At 36.1% G+C, this 22,815-nt stretch overlaps 1 protein-coding gene and 1 long non-coding RNA gene across 7 annotated transcripts in view; one reads left to right on the top strand and one right to left on the bottom strand.

Annotated features, from left to right (window-relative positions):
• LOC119693059 (putative polypeptide N-acetylgalactosaminyltransferase 9) overlaps positions 1–22,815 on the top strand; it is a 138,460-nt gene that overhangs the window by 67,528 nt on the left and 48,117 nt on the right. For 5 of the 6 annotated variants that reach the window (XM_038115323.2, XM_038115324.2, XM_038115327.2 and 2 more), the window contains exon 2: positions 20,938–20,977. The gene's annotated coding sequence lies outside the window, so the exon portion shown is untranslated. Of the gene's footprint in view, positions 1–1,327; positions 1,389–20,937; positions 20,978–22,815 lie in introns of all 6 variants that reach the window. The other variant, XM_038115322.2, reaches the window with a different exon arrangement.
• On the bottom strand, positions 14,070–14,718 carry LOC125488831. The gene is made up of 2 exons (XR_007266519.1): positions 14,594–14,718; positions 14,070–14,347 (listed from the first exon to the last, which is right to left on the bottom strand). It is a non-coding gene; the product is annotated as an uncharacterized LOC125488831 (long non-coding RNA).

A 22,815-nucleotide genomic window follows, 5' to 3' on the forward strand; every position in this document is an offset into this window, starting at 1 on the left:
AGTAAAACTATTACAGCACTTGACTCACTACAATAGATAATATAATATGGTATAGAATTTCAGCAATGATAAGGATTCATGACGCCAATTTTCTATGAAGTGTATGAACTTGTGCTTGCAATATTCTGGTTGGGAATCACAAGAAATATGTAAGCATCGCGATGGGGCCACTTCTTCGGCGATTCAATTTAAAGACTCTCGCTTAACCTTTAAGTATGGACGTCATTTTTTCTTAACACCAGTGCGGACGTGGAGCCTCACAGGCTCCTATATGCATACACTTTTTTTTTGAGAATTTGATATAAGATTACTTTAAAACTGATTGGATATTGAATTTAAAGGATTTAGCAATAAAATAACGTGCTTATGTAATCAAATATTATTTAAAAAAATATAGAAATGTGAAAAATTCAAACTTATGGCACTTTTAAGTCCTAAGTTACTGAGGCTACATTTTCTGGTATTAAAAACAGTCAAACTTATTACTATAACAAAATTAGTCTTATTTTCTTAAAATATAGTACATAAGTAACCGAAAACACAAAACACCTGCTTCAGGTAACTATTATATAAAATATTGACCACAGTCTAATAGCGCCAATTTATTGGCAGTCAATGCACAGAGGTCTAGAACACTTGGAGACACACAGGCAACACAAACATAGGTATTCATTCTATGTTTTTTCGCGGGACAGATTCTATATGCTCTTGTGGACCCTTGACTGGTTTCTTGATCCTGGACACCTTCTGTGACCATAATTATCATCACCTAAAACTCGATTCATTAGTCAACCTCAGTTCTCTTGGCAATCGTCTATTTATATCACGTCTTTGCACATGAGGCACTACATGCACACGTGCTAGTTTTTTAGAAATTACCTTTACCTTTAGAAGTACCAGCATTACTTATTTTTCACATTTTCAAAAAAAAATCTAAAAAAAAACATAATCGCCCATACAAAATATATTGTATGACAACAATGGACGTGTAGCCTGACAGGCTCCAGTCAATTTTTTCATGGTCATTACTCACGTGATATTCACCGGACGACTCAACCTCCTCCCTCATTGGTAATTTGGCAACTAAAACAAAAGCTACTGAGCCGCTCAATCGCGGGGAGCGGGGGGAAATAGGCAAAACTATGAAAACGTAAACGTTAGGTAGCCTGTGAGACTCCACGTCCATACTTAAAGGTTAAAGGCAAGCGGAGAAGCAGCATGATTGATACTTTCGGATTTTTCTTCAATCGGATGTCTGTGTAGAGAAGCTACTGTTCTTTAAGTCTTTACTTACGAAATTATTATATTTTTGTTTTTGTTGTTTCAGGTACTACGTCCGTCAAATAATTATAGGTGTATATGGACGGGTTCACGAATTTATTGACGTAGTAAGTAACAATTCGAAAGTATTTAATATTAAATATGATATTCATCGAATTTGTTGATAAGTCTCTATATTTATTTAGTAATTATCTCAGATAAAGAGGCTTACTTTGTTAATCCGCGACACAAGTATAGACTGGCGTCGTATCTGTGAAACGGATGTCGGGATTAAAATAAGATAATCTTTATAAATAATTATAGGTAAGCCTCACATTGTACGCAACGCATTCAGTGGCTTTTTTTTTTAAAGAAATGCGTCCACTTCATCGGCATGATGTTACTAACTTAAACCGTGTCTACTAACAATCTCTGAGTCTTGTTATTTGCCGGCAATAATAATAATAATTAAATCCATTCCAATCCAATTCTCCATACATTTATGAAAACCTCTTGGGTCACTCAAGACAGATACCTAAATCTAGACAACATCACAATTATTATAGCTTTCAGAAATTGGTTAGGTAGGTACTATGTAATATGGTTGTAGGTAGGTATATTGTATATGGGCCAGGGCAGTATATTTCAATGAAAAAAACAACGAATTCCCGTACTAGCAACACTGTACCTGCACCTGAAAGATTTCTTTAGATTCACAATCACAAGCGCGCGATCGGGCCGACGCGGCGGCTAATGATATCGGAGGCTTATCGCCACCGCCGCCTTCCGGGCGCCATTTTTACCAATTCGTCCGGATTTATGTAAATTTGTTTAGCCACCGTATCGGCCCCGGGGGGGTCACTCTATGCAGACGAAAAACTAAGTTTCGCAGCGCTGCTGCGAGAGCCACACGACTCTATCTCGTTGTATTAAACGTGCTTATTGCACGACAGCTCTTGCTCGTTCGTTTTTCGTCAGTATAGAGTAGCCCCCCTGTCTTGTTCCGTCGATCTGTCGCGGGTAATGATGCCACTCCGGTGTTTGGGTCCAAGATTTTGTTTGCTTGCTTTAAAAACTTTTTGTGCATAAACTCGGCAGGGTTTTTGGAGGTCTATGAATAGCAACTAGATGTTCCCTGAAGTTTTCGAAATTACTTTAAAACATAGGCGTACGAGATGATGACTATTACCTCGGTTTTCTGTGAAATGGGATGCAACATTTTCTGTTTTTACACTCACGGGCAATCAAATAGTTCCACCAAAAAAATTCGGATAGGAGTAATTTGGTGCTTTTCTCAGTGGAACCTTTTCATTGCCCGTAAGTGTAGTATATTCAAAACAGCTATTTTCAATTATCCTAGCCGTTGAGATCATGTCAGAACTGTCTTGTCCCGGAGGAAATATTTTCATCCACAGGGTAACCCAAATGTAGGTAGGTACATATCTTCTCTCGCAACGAAATTTTATTTTTTAATGCAATTGGTAATGCAATGCAAAATATTATGAAATTAAGTTAGTGGTTTATGTGCACAACGTAACATATTTTATAACACGGGTTTACTGACTTAAATTATTTGCATAAACAGTAATTTCTACGAACCTTTGATTGGTGAAGAACTATTCAAGGTAAGTAATAGGTAATTTTCAAGTTCTAATCCTTATTAATACCGAAATGTAAATCGTGTTTAAATTATTAGAGTGCTAAAATACATGGCGATTGTACCTAAGTGGTTTGACCTCTAGATTGCCAAAATTAAGGTTGATAGTTGATTGTATAAGATGGAGCTGGACCTATCTAGTGTGCTTTAGTATAATAATAACAAGGTAGTTTGTTGTCTGGTATAAAATTCATAGCGCATCCGACTGTGTTCCGTTTTTGTTTACATCGTGTTAATAGAGCTTTGCGGATATGAGCTCCGACAGAAGTCAAGGTAGCGGTTATTATTAATATTATTATGTCTGTATCATCTTTTAATGGTGATGTAAGCGTTTAGCTTTTTGTGTGCAAGGGCAAACTTTCAACTGAGTAATCAAGGATGTTTTTTGATAAAATTAACGTTATTATTGCTAGGATCTCTGCCGACGCTCAGTTCTATAGGCACAGATTATTCTGAGATTGACATATCCTCACATGCGCTCTAAGAAAATCCGTCACGTTTCAAAGATTTAAAGTTACTTACCGAAGTTTTTTTGTACTTTTCAACAATTATTTACTCGCTCATAAATGAATTACCTATAGTGATAACAAAGTTTATTAAAAATAATATTTGACCTTTATTTGAATCCCATGCATATTCCCTATTGTGAATAGATATAAACGTGCTATTTCTATTGAAAACAGTATGTTACACCAGTGCGGTTCCATTGTGTATCTGCAGCGGCTCGGTTAAAGATCTTCTCGACTGATGCCTCTGATTTCAGGGCCTTTACGCCTACGCCTCTGCTATTCCAATGTTTCCGAGTTGCCCTGATAACTATGACACTGTTGCAGCAGGGGATGATAAGCAAGTGGCGAAGCTGTACCTTGTATCCTCGATTTCCCATTTCTAATCTCCTACTGTTAGATATAATACTTTTATTAAAGGTATCGGTATCGTACGTATCGCACCTAACGGGTTGTCATAAAATGTATGGAGAAACGGTATCGACAATGCCGGGACCCGCAATGTTGGACGCACTTGTATGATTTTTTATACAAAGAATACTGAATGCGATGCGTCCGTTGCGTACGATTCTGAAGGGTGGACCCCTAACTTTATTCTCCTCATTTGGTTGCGTTGCATCTTACAATAGATCATTATGATACTAGATCATTCTCAATAAACGGATTAAGATTCAAAGGACAGCATTATACCGTGATCATTAGGTATACGATGACTGTTAACAATCTCTGTTTCTACTATCGCTGATCTTAAATAGTAAGCACCAATGGACATCCTCGATTATCCACGTATGGTGAATGAGGTCATTGTGGTTACAAGTGATTGTGTAGTATATTCGAGGTATCGTATAGCTATACCGTTCAATAACTATGGTAAACGTAATATTATTGTTTCGGTGCTCACGCTAATTGGGATTCTGTTAATAATAACAAACAACACTCGTATACATAGTATACATAGTTGTAGACAGATGTGTAACTGTAATTTGCTGGAATTGTGAGTTTGAGTGCTTATTGTGCGCAGTTTATATATATTATATCACATATAAATAAATTAATAAATATGTGGGGACATCTCCCACACGGCAATCCGACCCCGAGCTAGGCAGAACCTGTGTTATGGGTATCGGACAGCTGATATATCTACACAAATACATAGATAGATAGATACTAAATATAAATATCAACAACAAAGACCCGATTACAAATATCTGTGTTCGCGACTGCAGCGCCGCGGCAAAATATTTGCCCCAGCCGGGATCTTCGGCATAGCAGTCAGGGCCACTAACCACTACAAATTCGGCCGTCATATAACTTCATGTAGTCAACCGAATTTAATTATAACTTATGCCCAAAAATAACCTAATTTATCTAAGATCAGTACCTGGTTAAATACCAGAAGTATCGCCACTACAGCCAGATCAAACATCCATCGAGAATTTTCGCTGATTGGAAAGCTTATTCCTATCATAAAAAATAAATACAGTGGTTCTCAAACATACATAGGTACATTGGCAGAAAACAAAACTCGAGTTTACGAATTGAACTGTCCGGTTTGAAGGTACGAGCCACAGACAAGGTAAACTTATAATACCTCTCATTTCGGTTGTAATGAGTAAGATCGATCGATTACTGTAAATAATTCTGCTAATAGAATGGTACCTGCAGAATTCAAAATAAGATTAGTTGTTGAAGCTAAATTAAGTTATAACTTATTTCATGTTTGAGTAGCACTCAACTGTAACTGGAATACTCAAATTTAGCTCATCAAATGTTAGGTTTGTTAATTCATGTTTCCATTTAAACTGAGCTGTATAAATTTATCTAATTGCCCGTATGAATAGTTAGGTTATGTGGATTATGTTTGTTTGTTTTATCAAGTAAAATATAACAACATCCATAATTACGTACGTAATATCGTATGCAAATGCTTAAAAGTTAGTGGTGTTTTATGTACTTACCCTTATTTGAAGTACCTATAAAACTAACTACGGAACGTTTAAGATATGTCACATACAGGATGGCCCTGCACTGTCAATTTCTTTTTTTGAGTGTTGAAATAGAGGGGTCTAGTCTGATACAATACAATAAGCGCTAGCCAGAATTGTATCAATCAGACGACTATATCGATTCTCTTAAGTGGTTGGAAATGCGGGGAAACAAATGGCTAACATAATACTGGAGTAGCCGTAACGCTTTGTAAAAAATAAAAAGAGCACGCAAAAAGCAATTGCGTAAATGTAATGCAATTTCTTACCACATCTGATAAATCGAGCATTGTATTAAGTTTGGCGTTTACTGTAGATCTGCCTTGCTACATATTATATGGCTTAGTAGAAGAGTAAAAAGGGTGGTCTATTTTAGCAGTACTTTATCCAATTACTTGACTAACTTACAGTAAATAATGGTGGTAGTTATTAAGCCTTTATAAAACAGACTAAATTCCAATATATTATTATCATTGGTTGTGAACCGAATGATGTCATGAAGTTCAAAATATGATGGTACTATATTGACCAGAGCCTTATAAAGGGTTTTAAATAAATCGTGATGAGTATTCACGCGGGTCAGATATGGCCATGGTTGCCGTCTTTGCTTCGACCTTTGACTTTCAAAGCGTAGACAGACATGCCTGAAAGGAAACGATAATGGAAACGATAATTGTATCAAAATGTAATGGATGAAGAAGATTAGGATATTGATTGACTTTGACAAGCCTTAAAACAATTATGATTTTAATTTTGTTAAGTAGCTGTTATCTTAAAACATAATTAAACTCCATTCATCATATCAAAAACTATAATTTGCAATCTATAGAAGTACCTAAAAATAAAGTAAATAAAAAACTAGATACGATATCTCGCAGAAAAATACGCTACCGTCGCGTTGCCAACACTCCATATTCCAATTTGACGATCTAACTCGGTTTGCGGCCGACAGCGGGGCCTATGAAGTTGGATGTTTAGATGCCAAACGCCGCTTTTGTTTGACATAGAGCAATATACCGGGGCTCGGGAAGCAATTTACTAGAGGTCGTCAGTCGGTCGTGTCACGGCGAGACGGTCGACTGGAGCCGGAGTAGGGCGCCCGGGTGGCCTCCTCACCTACTCGCTAGGACCTGGCCGCAGGGCATATTGATAATTTTGCACGGAAGCGGCTGTAGTCCAGCCAGTGTGGTACAACCGTGGGCAGGTTTGTAATATTTTTGCTACTCAAATAGGTATCTCTTATTTCCTTGATTATACTTGTACGAGGAAATCATGTAGTCTAAACTAAAGTGTTTAATGTTTAATAATAATAACTACAGTTAGCTCAGATTCATTATGTGTTAATTATCCTGTTGTTATTATGAGAAACTATTGAAGAAGATGCATATACTTACAAAACCCGAGGGCAACAGTTTGTGACCCGAGGCAAAGACTCGCGTAGTGTACTCAGGCATAATGCTTTTTCCACATGTTCGGTTCACTCGACCCTCGCGTGTCGTTCCCATCCGATAAACTCGCGGCTGTACGTATCTACGCGGACAGTAAAATGCTTTACATAATCACGGGACAGCGGCCAGGTGACGTGAAGACAGTCCAACTAAATATCCGGATTTACTGGAGCGTTTGTTTGCGAGGCCTTTGTCCCAATTCCGGCTGGAACAACGGATCAAAGGCGAAACTATTAATAGACTCGGTCCGCCCCCTAAATACGTGCTGTATTGAATTATTCACTCGGCCATTTTATGTAACGTGGATCGGCGAGCGCTGTTTTTATTTCCCTCGAGCGCTGAATTCGGTGGCGGTATTGAATTCCGAATTGCAATTCAACTTTAATATCCGATTCGGGGTACTAATCGAGTTGGACGGCCACCTCTTAAAACAAGAATGGTCGCCATCAAAGGCGCTTCGGTCAGGGGCCCATAAATCTAATGGAAATAGAGCAATCCGAGTGTAGCCTCAGGGTATTTGGCTGCGTACCAATGCGCTACGGTGGCTTTATGTGGCATAATAATCGATTTGCGAAGGAATCCGTGTGCGCTGATGGCGCTGTGTTCTTGTTGGAGCGGTGAGCTGACGCCTCTGACCGATTTACATCGGAAATCAATAACGTGGTTCATATTATGTTTAGCGATGCGTGTTTCTAGCGCTGATTTAAGGAGTTAAGGTTAAGCTCTACATAATAATTTGAGGTTTTGTAGTGCGTCCTGCCATTGGATTATAGATGTCACCAATCTTATTCTCTTAGCTTGTAGAGTTTTAATTTTTTGCTTTCATTCTATAGTATGGTTATGTCTATTAATAAGTATTAATGTGGAACAAAATCTATTAATAGGTTATATAATACCGTTTTATCCACACCTAGTTCCATATATTTCCGGCTCTGCCCATCCATGCGCGTTGATAATAGTTCTGGGTAATATTACGTTTGATTAGATTTATAAGTTGTTGCGTGCGATGTAATGATACCGTGTGTATCAGTTATCCACTGACTAGGTACGTGCCGGGTTGAGTCGGGCCTACCCAAATGGGGATGTGATAGGTCCGTCCGTATTGATAAATGATGTGTGTACAATTGTACAGGATGTTGAAAAAGCGGTACAGAAAACTGGAAGCGAGTAATAAAAGGGTTCCATTTAAAAGTGATAGAGCAAAAGCTGTTTAGAATGATACTCTTCGGCTTAAAATACTTCTTTAACAGCCTGTATTATAGTAAGCCTATGTACCCTCACCCTGTGTGTATTTCGCCACAACACTAGCAAATAAAATATAACTACAGATATACCAACTACAAAATCAAATTGTACATTTACAAACTCAATATTTTAAACCTCAATAATACAACACTTTCCATGCGGGTGAAGCAATCCAAAGACTTATCTTTACGATAATGGCAGAAGGCTTTCACAATATACCAATGCATGTAGTGTTAAACAATAAAATTTATAACTGTGACCCGAAAAACACTGTTTAACTGACTATGCTATTCATATACCTAGTAATAGGTAAAGTATTGAAATTATGGTAAAACAGTATAGGTGCTACGGCGACATGATTAGGAGAGAGAGAAGACATTTTTTTAATTTTTATTTATTTGAAACAAGAAAAAAATGTAAGTAAATTTAAAAAAAAAACTAACTAGATTTAAATTAAGACATGATTTTGTGAGTATTTGCAGTAATTGCCGACGTATTATTTCGGTCAAGTGTTTATTCATCTGTGGCCAAATATAATATTACTTCAATACTGAGAAATGTGCGGATCATTTATTCCCTGTAGCTGTAACAGCAATTTTTATCCTGTTAAACTCCATATTATTATTCTTTATCAGAGGAAATACATTTATGTCAAATATGTTTCATGTAAAAGCAATAATTTAATCTACTCAAAAGGTTATATCCATCCGGTATATAACCATACGTTTGAACTCGAACCCTCGCTAGCTAATAATAGTGACACTCAAAATCCTTTCACTCATTTTTCAATAGACACAGTGTTATTTTGCACAATGACTCATTCCATTACTCAATAACACGACTGACGGTGTGATAATGCAAAAGGTCACGGCACAAATTATATAATACATTACGATTCCAGCTCGGATTCATGTTTTAGCGGACGTATTCCATGATTGCAAGCTTGAATTATCATTAAACGTTAATGTTATAGGCAAAAAAAAAACTTAATAAACTTTTTTTTAAACAATACAAAAAACTCACGAACAAAAGGGTCACTTTATAATTCTGATCTCAGAGGTAACAGTGTAGGTTTATCTTAAATGTTTTAGAAGTGAGAATCAAAGAAAATTTGTATGGCGTAGAGCTAAAGTAGTGCGTGGTAGGTAGTACTGTACCTACTTGCTGCCATGCGATGTTCAGAGTGTTGCAAAAAGGGTATACTAAGCTGAAAGGGGGTGGACACAGGAAGGGGGGACACAGGAGTTCATGCTGAACCACTTTCGTACGAGTCTTGAAAATTCAGGAAATAGTTAAGTCATTTTCCATATAAACTTTGTTAGTCACGTGTATTTTTACTATGGAAAACGAATATTTTTTTCTCGCGAATTTTCAAAACTTATGCAACAAAAGTTGTTCAGAATGACCCCCTGAGTTACCCCCTTTCGGCTTAGTATACCCTTTTTGCAACATTCTGTATAAGTACGCCATTACTTAACTCACTGATAGAATAGGCGCCGGAGTCGTCTGCGCCACTCGCAATTATGCACCGGAGTGGCCACATTCAAATGATGTAATTTTCATTTGATTTGACGATTAGGCCATTAGGCGGAGAGTTCGCAAACCAGCCGACACACAAAAGAACAATGAGCATGTGGGCATCCGCAGTCATTTAAGTGCCTACGTAGATGTGTAGGTACCTATGTGGGTAGGCAGAGCAACATTTATGTTAAGAGAGTGTTGCAAAAGTGGTATTATTAGCGGAAACTGTATGATTCGGGGAGACATTCTGAACCAGACTCTCTTTCTACTCCATATAGGAAAAAGTCACGTGACTAACAAAGTTTCTATATGGAAAAGCATTCTGTTGGTGCGATATATTGTAAAGCATATAGGTATTATTATATATATGTTACTGACACGGTTATTATGAATAACATTGCAATTATTAGTATCCTAGCTATCTATAGATATTACATTCCATCCATATTTTTGTACTACTAGGTATACTTAGCTTGAATAATTAAAATCTATAAAGTATAATGTATATCTAAGTAGTAAAATAATATGGTTCTGTATATGCAATGACCATAAAATTTAAACCAAAGTATTATTATTATAATCATAAAGCATATTAATATTATTAATATTCCAGCGCGGTCGAATCCCTTATAAATCTATCAAATATTGTTGTTGTCGTTGTAAACAGTTTTATGTTTATACGGAGACATAATATTAGTACGTATTGTGTGTCGACGGAACCCTAAAAGATGTTCCAGTTCCGCTTATCGAGCACAGACACAACCGTTTTATTAAAAAAAATAGTTACATCACATTGCATGAACGCATCAGTACTTACACTCACAACACTGGTCTCATATTCATTAGTGCAATGAAAACAAAAGTATGTTCACGATTCACGATAGTCATCGGTGCGCAATCTTGGCTCTTCTAAACGCATTAATTGCAAACGTATTTAGGGCTATTTTGGTGTGATGGGGTGGTAAAAGTAAGTTGGTAGTGATATTCGCTGAACAATGAGTCACTTGAGTGATGATCCCACGCCTCACTTGGTTATTTATTGTTAAGTAACACCATCGGCATCGCCCGTGGATACCTACGTATGCTGTGCAGCAATTATAAGATTCGAAACCTCCGTTTACGTTGCGTATCGTCAACTGTCACTGTCAAAATGTAAGGTAAATGACAATGGGCGTTTTGGGACCTATGTCCAATAAAGATGAGTCATACATCGTTGGATAGCTCTTTTCAAGTGAGCAAAAAAGTATTATGGCGACAAATCCGTATAAGTTGTCCATTTTGAAATATATTCGTCGGAAGGAAGTATTTTTCTATGGCATTGCATTCTCTCTCCTGATGACAGTTAGGGCGTAATACACGTAAACACAAATTATTGAAATTGGAGAAATTACTTTCAACTGGTTTTATTTACTAAGATAAGAAACAAATATAATATTATATGAAATATGTTATAAAAATTAAAAATGAATGTGAAAAACTAACAAAAACATTAAAATTACAGAAATAAAATATAAAAACTTTCAAGGTACGATTATTCTAATTGGACAGTAAATCAAGACTAGCGCTTCCGTTATTCATATTTTGCAAAAAAATACCTTTTCAACGACGTATCACTTATTTCTATTGGTGCTGGTCCCAGCTTCCATATATTGGTGCCCATCATCATTTGTTAGTTCAAAAAGTGACATTTGTTTTTTCCATGTTAGGTGGTATTTCACCAAACGCTAAACGTATTTAGTAGCATGTCATACGTCTGTCAGTTAGTACAAAATGTATTTAAAATTTGATTTAAATACTATTTTATATACGTTTAGCATTTGGTAAAAGTGACCCTTAGTGTAGTTTCGAAAATAGTATCGAATCCTGTGTTCGCACCTCTGAGGGTCTACTACAGGTTTGACAGTTTGTAGAAAACTATAAAAGTTTACGTTTTCATACAAAGTGGCGCCTCTAGCGGAAACTATCATTAAACTTTTGATACAGAACGTATGCAGATGACAGGAGAAAACGTTGCGTGTTTTGAAACTATACAAGGCCAGAACGCACCCATAGTGTACTAGCACTGTATAGTTTCAAGTGAAAAAATAATAATTTTTACTTGAAAATATACACGATTTGTGCGTACTAGTTGCGTATACTTTCAAGTTGGGATTTAGTACATCGTTCTTGAAAATATACATTGCTATTACGCACATTACTTAATTGGCGTACCTACTTGTCGCATATAATTTATACCTACATGCTGATTCTGATTAACTTAACTATTTCGGTAAATGTAGGTACATGACTACAATTTACTTCTTCTGCCCCTCATACCTATAGAATGTTAATAAATAATGATGAACAAACTCTTATTTCATTGATAAATTGATATTTATAGCAATCATACTTGCAAGTAAAAATCCTAATATCTTATTATTTATATGAATATTTATTTATATGAATACTTACTACACTCACGAGCAATGAAAAAGTTCCAGTGTCGATAGCTCCTGAACGAAAAAGACTACCTTAATGACGCCTTTGGCAATATTAAAGTACATTTGACAGCGCATCAAAATATTATAACCAACTAAAAACGTATGATTTGAATGATTTTTGTCAAATTCTACATTAAATTTTGGTACTTGGACTTCATTGCTCGTGAGTGTAGAAGGTGATTACAGACATATTTTTCATCAAGTTTTGAATTCACCGTAATTGTCTTTTATGAATGGTTGTACACCCTATTCTGCGATCATTTTGTTTAATTTAAATCAATTTACTTTTTAATTGTGCGATGTAAACAAAAAATACGTTACGAAAACAATGCCAAGTGTGGAATGATGATGCAATGTTTAGAAAGCAATATACTTATTACTATTTCGCATGAAAGAAAGAGAGAGCAACAATTCAAAAAAGCTACCTGGTAACTAATCACGTATAGTTTCAAGTGCTGCTTGGCACTTGAAAATATACACGATTAGTAGGTACGCAGTGGTAACTGCTGCAGTATATTTTCAAGCAATAATTTTGGTCCAACTTACTTGAAAATATACGCGATTAGTGCGTAATGGCCTTGTATACTTTCAAGTAAATCATGGCACCATTTTAATTTGAAAATATACGCGAGCAGTCCCACCCTCTGCGTTCTGGCCTTGTATAGTTTCAAAACACGCGAAAACGTTTAAACGTTTTTCGTTTTCGTTAATCTCAAAACCCGTACTAGAGGCTCCGTCGTATTATGCCCGTAATACAAAGGCCTGTGTACCTGTGAATAATCGTTTGTGTATTGTTCAATTATCGGTTTTAATTTCAGTATTTTTACAGTTGATTGTTTCCTAAGTAAGTACTTAATTAATTTGTGCAAATTGAAATAAATCGGATGAACATTTTATTGATAGTAAATACCTAATATTTTAAATAGTACAGTACTTTACTTAACTTTGTTAAAACAAGGAATATTGTACCTACTTAAATAATTATGTATACCTATTCGACATACCTATTACCTACTCGTTTTTACCTGCAAAACTGGTTAGTTTATATTAGGCATGCATTCAAATTGTATTGAATTGGCACTTGCAATTTCAAGCTTGCATGTCCGTGCCTAATAATAGAATTGTTTATAGATTTCCTAAATATTCTCCATCTCATCATAATATGTAACCCAAATTGTTTTACCTCGGGAGTGTACCGATTTGTTTGGTCGACTTTACACAGAATGCATTGCATAATTTTATCTTTTCCCGCTATAAAACCTGATTCGCAATCCGTTGCATCTCCACTTATGTAAATCTAAATAGAAACTTCAATTAAATTTATATCGCGCGAGCAATGAATAGGATTTACTTTCAAGCGTCTGAGCTAGGCTCGCCTGGCAATTACCCTGGGTCTAGTGCCTCGGATAATGGTAGAGGTCAGGTCTGCAAATAGTGGATGCGGCAAATCAGATGCTGGCCGTTGAGAAAATTAGCACTGGCTGGAGAGCCGGCGGCTTGAAGACGAAGAGATTGAGACCTCTTTGTGTTCCGAGATTAAAAGTAAAACAAACTATTTGCGTGTTCTCTTTTCAACTAGTTTTTTTTTTAAAGACTGGGACATCATTTGTCAGCCTCGCGAAGTTGCCGACGCCTACTATACCCTCCTGACGCCCAGCCGTTATTTTATTTTTTAGGACTATCTGCCCACGGTCCTCACACAAGGACTATTGCGTTTACCTAGCTTACTGCCCAGAAACTTAAACTTGAATAAATGTCGCAAAAATTATTATACAGTGTTCCTAGTAGTATGTACGGGTAATGCATTAAAAAAGGAACCAGTTTCAATAGGTTTAAATTCGAAAATCATTAGTCCTCATGTGAGGACCGTGGGCAGTGAAAAAAAGTTTAATTTATTGGTAGAAAATATATTTATAAGGTAATTTGTTAGAAATAACAAAACTAATGAAATAAGAACCACTTAGGAACACATTTAACACTTTAAATCAGTCTCACATAAGTTTAGAACTTATATTTATTCTAGATAAACTCACACTTATCAACTATTATAATTATTGGGATCAATATAGGAACAAAATAAGATAAAATGAAAGGCTCAGCTAGCAGCTCCTGGATATCATCATCACAAAATTCAAATTCTACGGGTTCATGGTGAGTCATTTATGTCGTCATGTCGTCGTCCTCCGAGAGATCTATGTCTGACATAGATAAATCTGCTTCAATTTCTTGGATTTCGCATTATATTCTGTAAAAAAATACAAAAATAAGTATATCTAAAATTATAGTATAGCGGACTAAAAGTTTATGTTATTGAAGACCACGGTACTCAGACGAGTACTAATGTAAATGGATGATCGTAGAATATTATTTAGATCCTTAATTGATAAAATATTAGTATTCGTCTCTTGCTAATATACTTAACAATAAGGTTTTATTAAAGTTATTTAATTAAATGATTAGATCACATAAGTAAAATGAGATTACAACTTACTTAGTCGACGGTGGCCCCGCCATGGTTCCGTTTTTTGACGTTTTTTCAATGAACGATTGATTATCCTCAGATGACACTTAAGACAGCTGTCAGTGATGGAATGTTAAATCCATAGATGCAATCCCATAAAATAATGGCGGTAAATTCAAATATGGTTCAAACACAAAGTATTCGTCCTCGGAGAAGGACCGTGGGCATTTAGTACAGAAAAAATATATTATAGCTTGGGCAGTAATCACTATACTCGTTAAGTACTCACAGAAGGACCGTGGGCATCAGGAGGATACAGTAAGACTAAAACTTTGCAAGTAAATACCGCTACCGCTATTCAACAACACGAAATTTAATTACACCCCTCAGTTCTCAAGTTATTCTCAAAGTAAACCGTAGCTACTTCATAAGCTGGAGTCAGTCTCGTAAACCTGCCTGTCGGATTTGGTTACAAACTTAAAATCTTATGAGTTAAGTTGAGAAACTCATATATGTCAGAGTGCTCTGGGCGTGATGGTTGGGGGTTCATAATATATCAGGGGATAGTGGTTTTGGAATGCCCACATATGAGGACATGAAATATTATTCACTAAACGAGGATTTTAGGGGACTTCTTGTATATATTTATAATAATAATCAGGTTTATCATGTACAAACTTTATCTGTTATTTGAATTTCAGGTAAGTACATTTTTAACCCTATTTACTTACCTGAAAATTTCCTTGCAGAGATTTCATTTGTAAGACACAATGTAGGTACCAATCACTAATTTGTAAAACGATATAATCTACTCTCATTTTAAATACTTTTTCATTCAGGAGTAAACTCAAACGCGAACTGAATCCAATCGATTATCGTTAAACTCGCCATAACTTAGCGGATAATGATCATGAAAATTTAATTATTCACACTCGATTTGTTCTTTAAATGTGTATTTTTTTATTCATAGCCAATAAAACTGCCATTCGTCGGGCTGTCTCCGGAAACGGAAACGCGATGTGACACGAATGAGGATGTGAACACACAAACGTATAAGTAATACAAATGCACCGTTAATCTGAAGAGATAAGAGTGTTTTTCGTACTGTCTTTGCGTGAATGCACTGGTGCACTGTGTATGGTTAAGAAACAAATACGGCTCCTGTAAAAGTGGCGCTGCAATCGCGAATTTGAATTAATGGTTATTAGGTTTTCTTTCGTAGTTATGTGCGCATTTTACTTCAGCGCAGTTGTAAGTGTTGTAACGGCTTCAACGGGTTGTAATTGCCGTGACGTAAATGAAAATAATTACTTATATGAAATTAAATATTCTTTATAGGTTTTTTAATTGAGGGCATATTATATTATGCATATTTAGGAGATATATGGAAGTAACGTTAAAAAGAAGGGACTTTTAATGAAAAAAATAATAACTTTGCTAATACTTTTTTTCTAAAAAATGTAGGTAGGTGCATACAGGTAAACTTAATCTTAAAAGCATTTTCTACTAGTCCATTAACAATTAGTGATTATCTACCACAATGTACCTACTTATGTAAGTACCTAATGCTTAAATTAAATATATTTAAGCACATTAATCTTAACAATATCAAGGATAAGGTATGGAGATACATTATGTTTTTCAAATTTTTCTATGATATGTATTTGTGCCTCTTATACTGTTAATAAATGGCGATGACTACATATAATGAGTAATTGATCTCCAATAATCAATCTAACAAAGGCTCATAAATAATTAAATGTCATTATTATAGCAATTGCTGTAATAGAATATAATAGTAGACCCATTGACATTCTTTTTGCTACAATAAATTCCGGCATACTCATAATTTAATTCAAATCCGCTAATGCGATTTTCTAAATTGAAATAATTAGTTCCTTTCTAAGCCTTCGATGTAATGTAATTTAGTCAAGCTGTATCATAGTTATATGCACCACACGTGATGATGATTGTAGAGTGAGGATTAGTGATTGCATAGGTTCCAACTTCCAAGCTAAAATCACATTTGATGAGTTAAAAATTTTATGTCACATTTTTTTGTAAATCATAGTCAGTCATAGTCATGAATATTTCAGAAAACTAAACAAACTATAGTATTTTGTTTATAAAAAAATAGGCTTGTAAAAACAGCGATTTTTAATTCATGTCACGGTAATAGATAGGTAGCTCATCTACTCATTAAATCAAATCATTCAGTAACATAGCTACCAAAATGTGTTCAGGCGCTAAAGCGAGGCTATTTCCAAATGCCATCGTATCAGGTATTTTGTAACCCCAAGTAGAGTGGACATCAGAATTCAGTTACCGCCTTGTCACGCGGCGCCGTCCCAACTCTCAACACATATTTCCGGAGACCAAGTCAACAAATCGACCAAAATAAGTCTGCGACCGGACTGAACATGCAACTCAGAATATCACCTCTGCAAGAGCGAAACACTACCGTAAAATCTACAGATTAAGGCCCCGTTCGCCCTAGCTGTGCGGTGACTCGCCTCTATAGGTGATGACTTGATAAGCGTCGCACCTACTGATGGGCTGGATGAAGTGACATGTGACCTCTTTAACTTCGTTCCCGTCTGAACTTTGGAGCATGAATATTTATGAGTGCCCGTTAGAAGAGTAATTGTTGTGCTGGCGTCTCGAAAAGTAATAAAATAAGGGTTCGGGGGCTACAAAATGCGCGAAACGAGTGTTGCTGAAGACATTCCCGTTTATGAAGGTCTTAAGTGTGTTTTGGGACTGTTGTTGATGACATAATTGGTAGTAGAATTTGTAGACATCGCATTCGGTGGCGGCTTTTATATCGATGTTCGGTGTCCCGTAATAATTTAGTTTATTTTGCGGTGATAAAAGTTGTAAGTTATTTTTGGTGAAATGGAGCGTTACTTTATTTTAACGGAGAATACCTTGCTTGGTTTCACTGAAGCAGGCAGTAAATGATTGTTTTTTACTATTGTGATTCCTAGCCGGCAAACATATTATAAAATATATTTTTCCATTATACAAAATAAAATTTTAATTGAATTTCATATGTATTTATTGAAGGTGTTTATAACGCCGCTGAATAAAAGATTTTAAAGCGAGGAACAGACAGGTGTGACGGGAAATACATAACTTGCGAAAACTCATCGAAATACAAAGCGAATATTGATATTTTGACGTTCCATTATGCCTTTGAAGTATACAGTAGCAAGATACAACTAGTGGCAAAAGTGATATCGCGCCGTTAAATAGATTATTTACAAACAGTTACATATATACAAACAAATAATAACAGCCAGGCGGTTTCCGCACTGCTACAAAATACTACTGGCCACTGTGTCCTCACACCTCACTTTAAAGGATCTAGCTTAGCAGGAGCTTACATTGCTATTGGGCAACAATAATTTTATGATCGAAGACTCGAAAAGAAAAAGAGCATGTATTAAAACCAGCGCCATCCATTGGATCTACTTTTGTTTTTTATTGGGTAATAGGTAGAGTTATGTTAGGCACAGTCCAATGCGGAGTTGGATTGGTAGGTATATAAAGATCCTTTCTGTCAAAGTTCTGTTTTCTATTTTAGTTACATTTTACAGAATCAATAAGTAAATACAATGCAATATTGTTTGCAGTTTTCCTTCTCCTACAGCCAGTACCGTATCTCCAATACAGATTCTAAACATAAAATGAGATTGTACAGTCCACTTTATGATCGGGTTACAGCGAATAGGGTGCACGTCACCTACCAGTGTTGTCTGCCGTGGTGGAGTGAGGGGTCACGACCTTACGTCGGTATTGGTCGAATACTGGACTGGTTTGTACAATTCAGATGAGTTTTGGTTTATGGGATATAAAATAAATAGTGGTAACATTTATTTAAATAATAAATAATAGCACAGCACACTTCGATAAAATTAAATCTTTAACATGACATAGTAGTATTATTATGTAGTATTTGTATTGACTTAATATACTTATTACTAGTAGTTATACCTATATATTGTTAGGGAATCTGAAGGCAGCACATTAGAACTTACCACTGTCAAAAGTTCAAAATCTAAAATTGCCCGTGTTGAATATTTAACACTTCGTGTTTTCGTAGTTCTCGTGGTCCACTTTAAAAATAAATTGTGATGCCTTCAGATTCGATATGTAATATTCATCACTTCATCTGAAATAAATGATACAGTAATATATTATTGTCCCAGTTAACAGTTTCTGCCTGAATATTATTTTCACCCAAACATGAATAATTCAGTTTGAATAAAATAATATTGGTGACGATTGCGCAAAACAAATAAGAATAAATGTGTGTTGTATCGACATCGCTGAAGCTGTAAAATGGGTCGTGTGATTTTATCGACTTTCTTATTTTCAACTTTATTATTCATTGTCTGTCAATGAAAATATATCATAACAAAACGAGCTTTGGAAAGCTGTGATAGTTTCTGCGATAACGCCCACGCTTTTCAGGAAATATGTGGGTTTGTATCCGATTTTACATGTATACCGTGTTTACTCATGAGGTGTTTTATTTATTTGAGGTATTATTAGTTGGAATTTATACCTATATAATATGAGAAAGAAATAGGGCACCAATCCGCTGGTAAGCTCACAGTTCCGATTAAAAAATATTTTTAAGGGTGACTGAGATTAATAGAAAATTGCGTATAATAATTATAGAATTATTATTCGAATAAACAATATATAAAGAAAGTACTTATCGTTCTCTATCAATCGAGGTTTTACTGCAAAAAAAATATCCTAACACAAATCTCCAATCTAAGCATAATCGATGGGTAAGAAGAAAAGAGGCCAAAATCCATAAAATAACATAATTATAAATCCACACTTTAGTCTACTCAATCTTGAGATTGGTTCAAGAACACGACCCTCTGTAATGTCGCTCTGAAACTATTGTGCGGATCCCACTATGCATGGGAGAGCAAAATAGTGTGCGGCGACCGCGGGGTTACTCTTGCTTGGGGAACTACGAAGTTTCGTATACCGATTAATGTCATGAGAGCACATCTAGATATGTGAACCCACCACCACCCACCCGCAGTGGACAAGCATGTAGGAAATGGTCCAAGCTTAGGAAGGCTGTTTAGACCTTGGGGACATGCACAAAGGTTCCATTCGAGAGAGCCAGGTGCAGGTACGTATACTCCCACAGAGAATAGTATAGAATAGAATAGAATGTGATGAGATGGCGCGATGCCACTCGGGCGTTGTAAATGCGTTGCGTTAGCGCTGCGGTGACGAGTCGGTGACACTCTATCCGTCCATGACACAGGTATTAATCTGTATAGTGCCACAAACTTATCTGTTCCGGTGAGAGCGAACTAAATTGGTCCATACCTCATTACTTACTAAATGAATTTCATATTGACATAGATTATATGGACCAATTTAGTTCGCTCTCACCGGAAAAGATAAGTTTGTGGCACTATACCTTATGCCACATGATTCGACGATGTGACAGACGGCGGCGGCGCGGCCACGACGTCAACGCACCGCACACACAACTCTCGCGTAACATCGAGACGGTCGAATGGCGTAGTGGTTAGTGGCCCTAACTGCTATGCCGTAGGTTCGATTCCCGGCTGGGGCAGATATTTGTTTAAAGACAGATATTTTTACTCGGGTCTGGGGTGTTGATATTTTAATATTTATCTATCTATTTAATTTGTGTATACATATATATCAGCTGTCCGATACCCATAACACAGGCTCTACCTAGCTTGGGGTCGGATGGCCGTGTGTGAGATGTCCCCACATATTTATTTATTAAAACATCGCTCATAGAGTCATTGTTATCACAGAAGCTCTGCATAACTTCGTACGTCGTCAAGCAAGAGTAGACCCCTCACCACAAGGCGGAGAAGCCATTTTACGATTGGACACTAAACGCTGGCGCCCACTAAAAGTTTAGAGCTACGTAAATCTGTGCTGTTTACGGCAGATGCAGTCCGGTTGTTAGTCAGCTGTCTTGCAAACTTGGGGACGCAAGCTGCTTTACAATACGAGCTTCAACTATTATGTGGGCGCACTGTTGGCGAGTGTTGCATGCGGTTACGAAGTTTATGAGTGCGTTCATGTACCTACCTACTCTGATTATTCAGTTTTCAGAAAGTATCAAGCAGTAGGTATGTATTTTTATGTATGAAATTTTTCCTGAACTACTCTATTTAACTTTCTTCAAGTCAAACTGTACCTGAGTAATTAGTTATTCTATGTTTCAACTTATCGTTACGAGAGTCCCCTTTGAATTATTTGTAACTTAGGTCACACGTTGGCAATTAAAAACTGATGTAACGTTTTCAAAATTACGAAATGTATTTTTAATGAGTTTTAACTTTTTGTTTCAGGATCGCTGTAACCACGAGCCTACGTGTGTCAAATAAAGTGGTGAGTTTCAAAGCAAATAATATAAGACCACGCTAACTTGTTGGCAATGGGTAAAAGATGGGAGATTATTTTTTCTTCAAGTGGTAGAACTGTATAAATTTAGGACAATGTAACTAGAGTATCTACGTACCATGTCAGTCACAAAAATTACAAAGAATAATGGTGTCCCTAATAAAAAAAAAAACATAAGACAGTAAAATGTTACTAAAGCTTTGCGAAAACTATAGTAATACTATGCAGAGAGCTGCCATGCCATAAGTATTTTTACCCGACTGCCGAAGGAGGAGGGTAATGTTTTTAAAGTAACGTGATATAGTCGTGGTTACCTCGACATAAATGCACCTATATTGTTTTTAAACGAAAAAATAATGAATTCCATATTTTATCGAACAGTTTTATTTTTATTTTATCCAATCCGGATTTAGGGATAAAATCCGGTGTATCATAACATCTTTAACAATTCCACGTAAACGAGGATAATATTTGATCCTATTAAATCCTTTATTAAAATAATTTACTTTGAAGTAACAGAGCGTCTTATAATAAAACCCTATTAGGACAAGACGCCAAGAAGATGAGTTTAATAGAAACATGAAGTTTTGAAAATAGTATTTCCTTTATTATACACTAGCTGTTCCCGCGCGCTTCGCTTCGCCTTAAAAAGTTTTCCCGTGGGAATTCCGGGATAAAAAGTAGCCTATGTTCTTTCCCAAGGTCTAGACCGTATATATACCAAATTTCACTCAAATCCGTTCAGTAGTTTTGGCGTGAAAGAGTAACAGACAGACAGACAGACAGACAGACAGACACAGTTACTTTCGCATTTAAAATATTAGTTAGGATTTAATGTTATGATACTTACAAATTAATATTTAATACAATTAGTTAAGTACGTTTTAAGCTTAACAGTAAAGCTGCTATAGAATACCGGCTTATTATTAATAATGAAGGCAAAAGTTTTGGTTGATTTTGTTAATTTCATTGTTTTACATACCTTCGAATTTGAAAACTGAAAGCTTTGAACGAGCCAGTGAAAACAAGACTACCTCTCCCCGCACCCGCCGCCATTCAGCGTTTTGGTTTTCATACTCAAGTTGGCTTAAGCTTGGTTTATCAGGTTTCACTGTCTGTGATTTCATTCCAACTTTCGATAAATGCGAATAGTAATAAAAACAAAGGATAGTAAATCATGTCTATTATTTCAGTTGATTAAATAAGTCCTCCTAAAGTTATAACTAAAACACGCGTTGAAATAGGTTAGCAAGTTAATCAGCTTAATTCTGCGAGGGATTATACTAAAACCTTTTATATGTATAAATGGTTTAAGGCAAAGTTATGAAACTCGTAAAAAAGGACGCTCGGACCAAGAATTTACACGGAATTCTGTTCCTTTTTTTTCAGATCCTTTTTACGCAAAAAGATAGTTCTTATTCTTCCCGCGTAGAAGTAACAGCTTTTCACTGTTATTTCTCGGAGGTCATTCTTATTTCGATGCTGTGTAAATGCTATAATACTAGTATGTAAGTCGTGTGCCGCACTGCCTCATATTTTCACTCAGGCATCGCTTTGTAGTGATATAGTTACCTAACTTTATAAGAGTATTGGCTTTATGTTAAATAGTTTTTTTTAAATTATTATAACACTATAGTGAAATATTTTTGTGAGTACCTAGGTACTTATCATTATAATTTAATACAGTGTGAAACTTTATTATTGACTTCCGTTGCCAGGTCACTGTAATCGACATACCGACGACCCGCAACTTAAGACATTATGGAATGTATAAGCAGGTAATATGTGACTCCAATTCGATGACTGTTTAACTCAAGTCAACTGAG

This window comes from Plutella xylostella, chromosome 8 (assembly GCF_932276165.1).
Source record: "Plutella xylostella chromosome 8, ilPluXylo3.1, whole genome shotgun sequence".
Lineage (NCBI taxonomy): Eukaryota > Metazoa > Arthropoda > Insecta > Lepidoptera > Plutellidae > Plutella > Plutella xylostella.